The following is a 9,160-nucleotide window of genomic DNA, read 5'->3' as shown; positions in this document are numbered from 1 at the left end:
CCTTGTCATTATAGTGTGGTATTGGAAATGTACAACTTCCTACTAGGACTCATGTTCACAACAAAGCCCTGTGCACAGACCCTGTATGGTGGCAACTGTAGGCACCCAGTGTGCCCGCGAATGGAGCATCTCTGAGGTACCATATTCTCCCCTGGAAACAATAATTCTAAAGGAGAAAACCTTCCTAATATAGCAATGGGTGCTGTATTATGGATCTGTACAACATGGATCTGTAATATGGAAGTGTACATGAGGTCTTATATTAAGTGTACTACCAAGAATACCTCAATAAATATATATAAAATATTACATGGCGCCACTCTTAATACAAAACTAGAAAAAAAGACAATTTGCAAGAAATACATAACACTCATTGAGGTTGAAAAGATTTTTTATTAACAACTGCGGTTGTTAATAAAAATAATATTTTATATATTTTCAACCTCTATGAGTGCTATGTATTTCTTGCAAATTTTATTTTTGTTTTTTTCTCTACATGACGTTTAAGGCGAACTGGTGTCAAATCGGCCGTGAAAAACGGTCGTTTACACGGATCCCTCATAGACTTGTCTACTGGGGGATCTGGGAAAACGGCAAAAATAGGACATATCCTATTTTTTCACGGGCCGTTCACAGACCCATAGACATGAATTGATTCTATTGCTGTCGTACGACGGCTCTTAAAAAAGTGTTCGCACACGGCCGATTATCCCTGTCGTGTGAATAAGGCCTAATTTTCACATATAAAGTAAAAGCTTGTCAAGATCCAACCAACCCAACCAAAAAGGATGATGTCCTTTCCAAACTAATGTTTTATCACATTGAAATGATTACACTAGTTCTTACTGTTTATCTCTCTCTCTTCATGATATCTATAGCTGCCAAGTCACATCCACATGCAACAAAATTTGAGCATCAATGAGAAATTACTTTTGCTATCTGCAAATAATAAGATTTAAAAAATCTGGCATGTGGAACTGGCAAGATTAAAATGTATTTACTATAATACATAATTTAAGATAATATTAATGGGCTTAAATTATGGGACCCGTTTTCTGCTGATGGTGCCAAAGGTAAAATCATTGCTTTAAAGAGGTTGTCTTATTGAGCCAAACCCTTTAATCCAAGAGTTGTGAGGAGTTCAAATGTCATCCTGCAATGAAACATTGTTTATTAGGTAACGAGAATTGGTATTTCACAAAAAAAAAACTATGAAGATCTTCTCAGCGGCAAAAGGGACCTTTTAGAAAACATGATTAATAACAGAAGCTTGATGGATCTAATAGGTATCAAATATAATATAAAACATTTATAGATTAAGTGTCCATTACAAAACTTTAAAGCGGAAGGTCAACACAAACATGTCACAACACAGAGTAGATAGTTCTACTAAATATTTATTGTCACATGACAGAAATGTCTATGCAAAAAGCACACGATACATAAACATTTGTATTAAATTACATCCAAATCTGCGTGATTTTGACAAAATCATAGAAAATTAAAAAGTCATTAAATGTAACAAATTGCAATCAGTTCTTGATTTTCAATGCAATTTTACACAGCTGAAACACATGGTAAAAACGTACTTAAAGCTCCCACTATTTTTGAAAGAAAATAACAAACATTTCATGGAAAATGCAATGACACATACATTGCCCTTCCCAGTCGGGCAGGGTGTCAATACAGAGAAAGTCTATTCTGATCCTTCAACATGACCAGATATTTTTTTTCAGTGGTTTTCCTAGAAAAAAGTTTTTATAAGGTTAATCAGACATGTTAAGAGTTAGACTGGTGAAGGCAGACCTGTCCTGTTTCAAGACGACACATGTGCATTCAATGTATAGGAATTGTGAAAGACTATGAGTGAGATCTTGGACCCCCACCAATCTGACTTTTATGAAGCATCAATGGAAAATGTCATAAAAGTATTTTTTTTGTGGGGCCAATGTTATTATAATGGCAAAATAGGTGAGACAATCAGAAAAGGTAAAGGAGGTGATGTGGGTCATGTTGGAGGGCCAGGCTATTAAGTGTTTATTAACTATTTATAAATACATAAAGACAGTATCTCAACAATAAAATGCCCCGTGACCACTGGTAAAATATGGTCATCCCATTTATATTGTAAGTTGGCAAAAGAAAAAAATGAGGTTAAACTAAAAAGTCAATTTTGCTGGAGTTGTACATAGATAAATGCACTTCATTTTCTTGTGGCCAAACAAATACATACAACTATTATTATAAATTAATGACATCATTTAAAATGTTTTTTGAAACTGGAATATCTGGCCTAATTTATACCAAAAGTAAAAAAAAGAACAAAAGGAAATATTTTGAGGTATGTTCAGTGAAATTTATAACCTCTAAAATAATAATAATAAAAAAAAGTGAATGTTTCAAAATTTTTGGATAGACACCAATTTATAGATCTTAATGGGTTCTTCAATTTCAGTATCTTCTGACAAATCATTTAATAATGTTGCAAGAATACATCGGAATTAAAGGGATCCCAGCACTTGGTGTATAGTTAGATTCCTTCAGCTATGACCGACTCAGATTCATGCATTTCTATAAAGTATAGCTGGCGATTGTAGTATTCCCTATCCTGCCTGTCAAATGGTCAGTGTTGCCTGGTTGTCATGGACAGCGCATGCTTATGATATGGCCTTAAAAAAAAGTAGTGAGTGATCTCTGGAATGCGGAGATTCGAGTAAGTGGAACTTTGAGTACGTAGAGCTCCATGGTATTGGCCAAAAGCTCAACTTTTTGTCCAGAGTTTCACATATGGCGAAACATCCAAGCATTTAATCTCTAGACATCCAAAAAATGTTTAGAACATAAAGGGGTTGACCTCTTTGGACAATCCCTACTTATTAGAAGGGTCCCTTGACAATAAGGAGATCAAAGTGTGCCCCACAATGAACTGTAATCTGTGGGGAAACCTGGCAGTAAGTGTTCAATTTCCCTGCAGCACCACCACAGGACAAATTAAGCATTACGCAGTGCCCATTCAAATCCATGGGTTGTCGATTTAATTCATGAGAGGTCCTCCAGAGCAAGAGATACTCTTTGTAACTCCTCTTTACTCTTGCCAAAAGATTCTGAGTGGACCCCTCCCTGTATTACCTCAGAATTCCCTGAGGCAATAGAGGTGTCCACTCAGGATTTATGGAAATGGATTTTTTAAACTGGACAACCCTTTTAAGGAAAATTGCTATTTAATCATTTGCCATGTCTCAATGATATGTCATGCGATTCTGAAACAGAAGAACCTCTTATTGTAAATGGATTATGTTGTAATAAAAATGTGTTTCATACTATTCTTATCTCTAAAATCTCTAAAAGAAGCTCAAAAGAGGAAAATCGAAAATGTAGAATTTTTTTTTACTGATAGCAATCTTTTTCAAATTGAAAAATTATCTTTATGTTATTGTTTATAAAAATGAAGCCGGTCAATACAGACATATTATCATTCATAATAGATTAATAGATTAAAAATGAAGAGTTTGCAGTCGGGGCCTAAATGACTTCCCTTTCAAGACTTGAATTAACAATATGATTATTTATCTGGTAAGCAGCATGTTTCCATTACTTTCTACTATTAGTGCTTTATATACAATTACTAGCTACTAAAAAAAATGTCTATTTTTTGCTTATATCCAACATTTGTTTGAGATTTGCCCAAAAATTTTTAATTTACATTTAGAAATATTAAACAATTCATTGCTAACACATATTTACTTAGATAACTTAACTAACAAAATGTATTAGACAAAATAAGAGTGGTATCTAAGAAGGAACTTAAAAAAGTAGACATAAAACTGTTGGGGAACTTCTATACATACATATTTTTCTGAGATCTAGTATTTGCCTTACCCAGGGATAAAAAAAAATTATGTACTGACTATTTGTTTATTTACCCACAATTTGGAGTTAAAATATGTTCGATAGTCTTGCCTGTTATTGTAAATCCATTTAAAAAGAACATGATAACAAACGTATTTGGTACTTATATTGTGGAAATATAAATATATTTTCTGAAATATTGTATTCTTTCTTATTTTCAATTTATAATATAAATTTTTAAGTCTTAATTAAAAAATCTTTGACTTTTGAGTTTAAATATAAGTGTACGTTGGAACTCCAGTATCTTTATAGTCTAAAACTTTAAATTACAGTTACAAAATACAGGTTTATATAAGTAATATATCTTCCGGCTACAATAATATAAAGTATCAATGGAAAATCCTTAATGTGTAGGTGTATTCAAAATATATATATATAAAAACAAATGCCCACAAAAAGCAGTAGTCATAATTACATCATTTTATGATCTTTAGGTGAATTTTTTTCCTTTGAATATTCAATTTTCTATCTCTAATCCCCTTGAAGAAAACAGAGAAACAAAAAATTGGGAAGTAAATCAGTATTTCACCAGCTACTCTACAGTACTAAATATACTATGGTGGTAGATAAGAACACATTTTGACTTTAGAATTGACTTTGAGCAAGAAGGTATAAACTTAAAGGGAATGTCTGAGATTAGAAACAAACAAGTTTGCTTTTTTTTCCAGAAACAGCGCCACTTTTGTCTATGGGTTGTGTTTGGTATTGCAGCTCAGTCCCATTCAAGTGGATAAAACAAAAGTAGATAATTTTTTATCATGTCAGACAAACCTTTTAATACCTTTCACATCTTTTCTGAGAACTAAAGAATTCGGTACATCCGATAGATATAAATTTGAAAAATTACTTTGCCATTCTGAAGGCCAGAGCTCAAGTCTTTATCGGTATATAATCACCCTCCTTTCCATTCCTTATTTATTTTCTTTGGATATGGATTAAAAATGAAGCTCAGTAATTTTTTTTTATAAAAGTGCAAAACAACAGACAACAAAAAGGGTTTTTGTATATTTTTCTTATTTTTTATTTTTTTGTCTTTTTTGCCTCTATGTATCCATTTATTTACATTAGGTCAATGTTCCAGTTTCAAGCTTGCCCGCATCTGAGGAATACTAGCTATAAAATTACATGGTGGGTAGCATAAACACATAAAATTAAATTCTATGACAATTACTACTACTAGTTTGAAGCGTATCTATCATTACAAGAAAAATCATAATCCCTCCATAGGCAGCTATAGATGTATATTAAAGAAGCACTCCAGTAAATTTATTTTTCTACCCCCACCATTTTTACAGGTTGTGAAATGTATATTTGATAAACCTGCTTCACTATTCTACCTGTAGCCGCTACGTTTCGGGCCGACCGGGGGTCCTGAGATCTTCACTCTGACCACCCAAATCCTACAGCATCTGCTGTAGAAACCGAAGGTTAGACTTTCAATTCAAGTTTGGGAGGCTCATATCACGGCTTGAGAGCGTGACTTCCGGTTCCTACGGGATTCAGGGAGTCAGAATAGAGATCACGGGACTCCCAGGCGGCCAGGAAGAGAGCGGCTATGTGTAAAATAGAGAAAAAGGTAAGTTGATAAACAACATTACACTACATTTCACAACATGTTAAAAAGGGGGGTGGCGGAAAAAAAATTCACTGGAGTGCTTCTTTAAATGTAGTGCAACCAGACATGTTTCTAATCAGGATATCTTGGGTCATTATTCTTCCCTGTGCTGGTTTTTGAAAACACATAGCGGGAAGGGGGTCTTCCTCATGTGATATAAGAGTTGTCCTGTGTGTTCTAAATCTTCTCTCTCTGCTGTTAACGTCTCCTTTTCACTTACGATGTTTTACTTAAACCCTGAGGGAGAAGCTGCAGCTTCATACCCCTCCTCCTCCCTGTCTTTTATTTACTGTTTTACACTAGGTGATTTTTTTGGGGTAACTGAGGAGGTTTCTAAACACTTACAGAGGCACTAAAACTACAATCTAGTGGAAAGTTAGGAAGACGCCACTTTCCCATAATAACAAAATTATTTATGTCAAACTGTATATTTATCTGTCATTCTTTGATCTGCAGAGGTCAACAAGAACATATTACTGCTCTTAACAGAGATGGGCCTGGGACAAACTTCCAGTTTTTATCATGTGTAGGAAAGGTGATGTCACTTATAAAAATGTATGACCAGTGCTTACAATTGGTAGATCTCCTAAACAACCAAGCTTGATGAGTATTTTTGTATTTCATTTTGTTTTGAGAATTCTTTTTGGAAACCACCCTACCCAAACACCGTAAATACTAAGGGACATTCTATTCTTCTCAGCATAGGATGTCAAAATGCTAAAGCCAGCAGGTATACTTAGTGATGCAAGGGCAAATTGCATAGGTACTGCACACTTTACACCTTCCATAAACACCATTTGTACATTTCTTACCGTTAAAATGGTATTGCATTAATTTTTTTTTACAGTATTCTCAGTATTAACTTTTTTTAATATAAAAAAAACACAAAAACATAGGATTGCTTAGGAAAAGAATTGTGGATTAAAAAAACAATGATTTATCAATTGATTTGTGTATTTTACAGTGAAGAATTTCACCTGGCAGCCCACTATTAAACCTGCCCATATGAGTACAATAGACCACCTATGTGTCAGGAGTAAATTTAACACAGGAAATATATCAGGCATATGGTAGTACATGGGCAGCCAAAGATTCCCGACACCTTTTTGTTCTTATTCCGGAATATTAAAATTAGTTTCCTCACTATATAACGAACAATAACAAAACACAAAATACAATCAAAACTATACATTGATTTCTAAAGAAATAAATAACAAACTAATTGTAGATCTTAAGTGACTTTCACATCTAGTATATCAAATATATTGTGATAGTTCCCCTTTAATAAATATGCTTTGTGTGAAGATGATCGGTGGGTATAGGAGAGAATGATGAGTTAGTATTTGCATTAAAAACAGAGAGGCCTACAGTTGTCTAAGAATATTCAATCTTTTAATAAAATTAAAGGAGGTTCTCTAAATTAGGAGTTTAACAATTTAATTTATTTATGACCTAATAGAGCATGGAGGTATTGGATATACAGATGTTATTGTTTGGAGGGGTTGGTACATCTGTGTATAAGGGGACATCTATTAACTTCGATGGGTGCCATGTGATACTTTATGGTTTGTTTGCTTTAGAAAACCCATTTTCAAATATCCTATTAGGGAGTCCCCCGTTCAGGATGTTCATCTAATAGCTTGAGCACAGAGCAGTTACAAAGAGTGTCTCTCACTCTGGAGGATCCAGACAGCTTCCTGATTTCAATAGAAACAGTGTAATTACTCATTTCTCCTGTGGTGGCACTGCAAGGAAAATGAAGACTTGCCGACAAATTCCCCCACAGGCAGTTGATCACTGGTGATCCCAGCAGCAGGACACCCTGTGTTCAGCTTATCATCAGGGGACCCTTCTAACAAATAGAGATTGTCCAAAGTGAATAACCCCTTCAATTTGCCTTACAGTGAAATGAATAGTAAGTAGTGGCTTGCTCGGATAACAGCTGTGTCTGGAGTCCCATCAGCAGGACACCCAGCAAGCAGAGAAAGGTCAGAGAAAGCCGCCACATGACAGAGGTTCAACCTTTAAGTTCACGGGAAAAGTACATTTTTTTTTAAATATTTTTTACTTTTTGGATTTTCTTCTTCACTGCAATAGGACATGTCCTTGGTAAACTGTGTCTGGAATTAGAAGTTGGACTATTATGCTTATATTACCATAAATAAAGAAAATGGTGGACCTATTCCAACATACCATACTAAAATTAGGATATGGTTGAATTTGGAGAACCTCCTTTAAATCAATCTGCAGCAATTACTTATATTTCAGTGTTACTCTTTGTTTTGATCTCTAGACACATACAAACGGAATCTAAATGGAATTGTGTAGAATAACATACAGTAGACCAGTTCTTGTTTAACCATTTCCAGATTGCTCAGTAACTGTTACCTATATACAGCTGAGGCAGACAGTTTGTTAATCCCAATATTCATAAAAGAAACAATAGGTGGACTCTTAGGAACCTATGAACATTGTTTCGCCCCTTGATGATGTCACTGTTTAGTCGTGTTTTGATTGGCTTCTTTGTTGTTGATATCAGTTTCACAAAAAGGCTGCCTGCACTGTTTAGGTGTCAGCTACACGTAGAAAATGTTAATTGACTTTGATATGGATGATAGTAACAGTGTAAAAATGAGAACAAGTGTTACGCAAAGAAATAAGAACAATGAAATCCATACAGCAGTTTGAAAAAAGAAAGTTACAGTAATGAAATCCCCCTCTGCCAGGAAGGCTTTATTGCCAAGTTCTCTGACACCAAGTGCGCTAATACATTTGTTAAAAAAATATTGCACTGCTATATATTGCACTGCTAACGGATGTGATGATGTACAGTGTGAATAACCCACATAGAGCGACAAGTATATTCCTTAAATTTGCTTTGTAAAAATAGACCGAAGAGCAAGTCAGAGACATGTCTCCCTGTCGATACCTTTCCCTGAGGCTGCTTTCTTATCTGTCTTGCTTTCAGAGCTGTAAACAAATAAAAAATGCAAATAAATTAGTCAAGTATTAATTTATCCCTTTAAAATAATACTTTATGCAGTGGACGAGGCCATTTTTTGGGCTGCACCAACATTCACCCTTTTCAATGCTCTTGGGGCTCATGACGTCATAGGGGCTTTCAAGGGAGCCATTTAATTGATCTCGACTAATATCAATTCTATTTAGACATAAGTCACACTGAACCTTATTTATTGGTGATGTCACTTATTTCTAGATACCAGTCTGTGTTTCCATAAATTATGAAATATTGATTCAGGACACAAAATGGCTTCATCTACCGTGGATGACGAGGGTCTATCTCAATAGCATTGACGACGATAGGCATCGGATCAAATTTACAGACAAATATTAGCCATGCAATGCAAGACAGTCTGCAAACAATCAACATGGATGCTGGAAGGAAATCATAGTAAGCATTTTGCATTAGAATTTTGCAAGGCATGCAGACAAGCAGATACACCTATTTCCATATACAAAATACAAGCTGGTTGACGCTCATATTAATTCCGCAAGCATATTGTTAGAATTTAGATTCGTTTAAGCGTTTCGGTAATTCCCACAGATCAAGAGAATGAAAATATTCCTCATGTTAGGTCAGGGCTACACAGGGAAGTGCTGGTATTCTTGGTGGCT

At 34.8% G+C, this 9,160-nt stretch overlaps 1 protein-coding gene across 2 annotated transcripts in view; it reads right to left on the bottom strand.

Annotated features, from left to right (window-relative positions):
• Nucleotides 1–1,372: 1,372 nt before the first annotated feature.
• Nucleotides 1,373–9,160, bottom strand: part of SLC4A10 (solute carrier family 4 member 10) — a 186,180-nt gene continuing 178,392 nt past the window's right edge. For both annotated transcript variants that reach the window (XM_075829364.1, XM_075829363.1), the window contains exon 26: nucleotides 1,373–8,494. The gene's annotated coding sequence lies outside the window, so the exon portion shown is untranslated. The remainder of the gene's footprint in view (nucleotides 8,495–9,160) is intronic.

The sequence above is a fragment of the Rhinoderma darwinii genome, chromosome 6 (genome assembly GCF_050947455.1).
Source record: "Rhinoderma darwinii isolate aRhiDar2 chromosome 6, aRhiDar2.hap1, whole genome shotgun sequence".
Lineage (NCBI taxonomy): Eukaryota > Metazoa > Chordata > Amphibia > Anura > Rhinodermatidae > Rhinoderma > Rhinoderma darwinii.
Note: the sequence above shows the minus strand (reverse complement) of the source record. Positions and strands in the feature narration are given on the sequence as shown.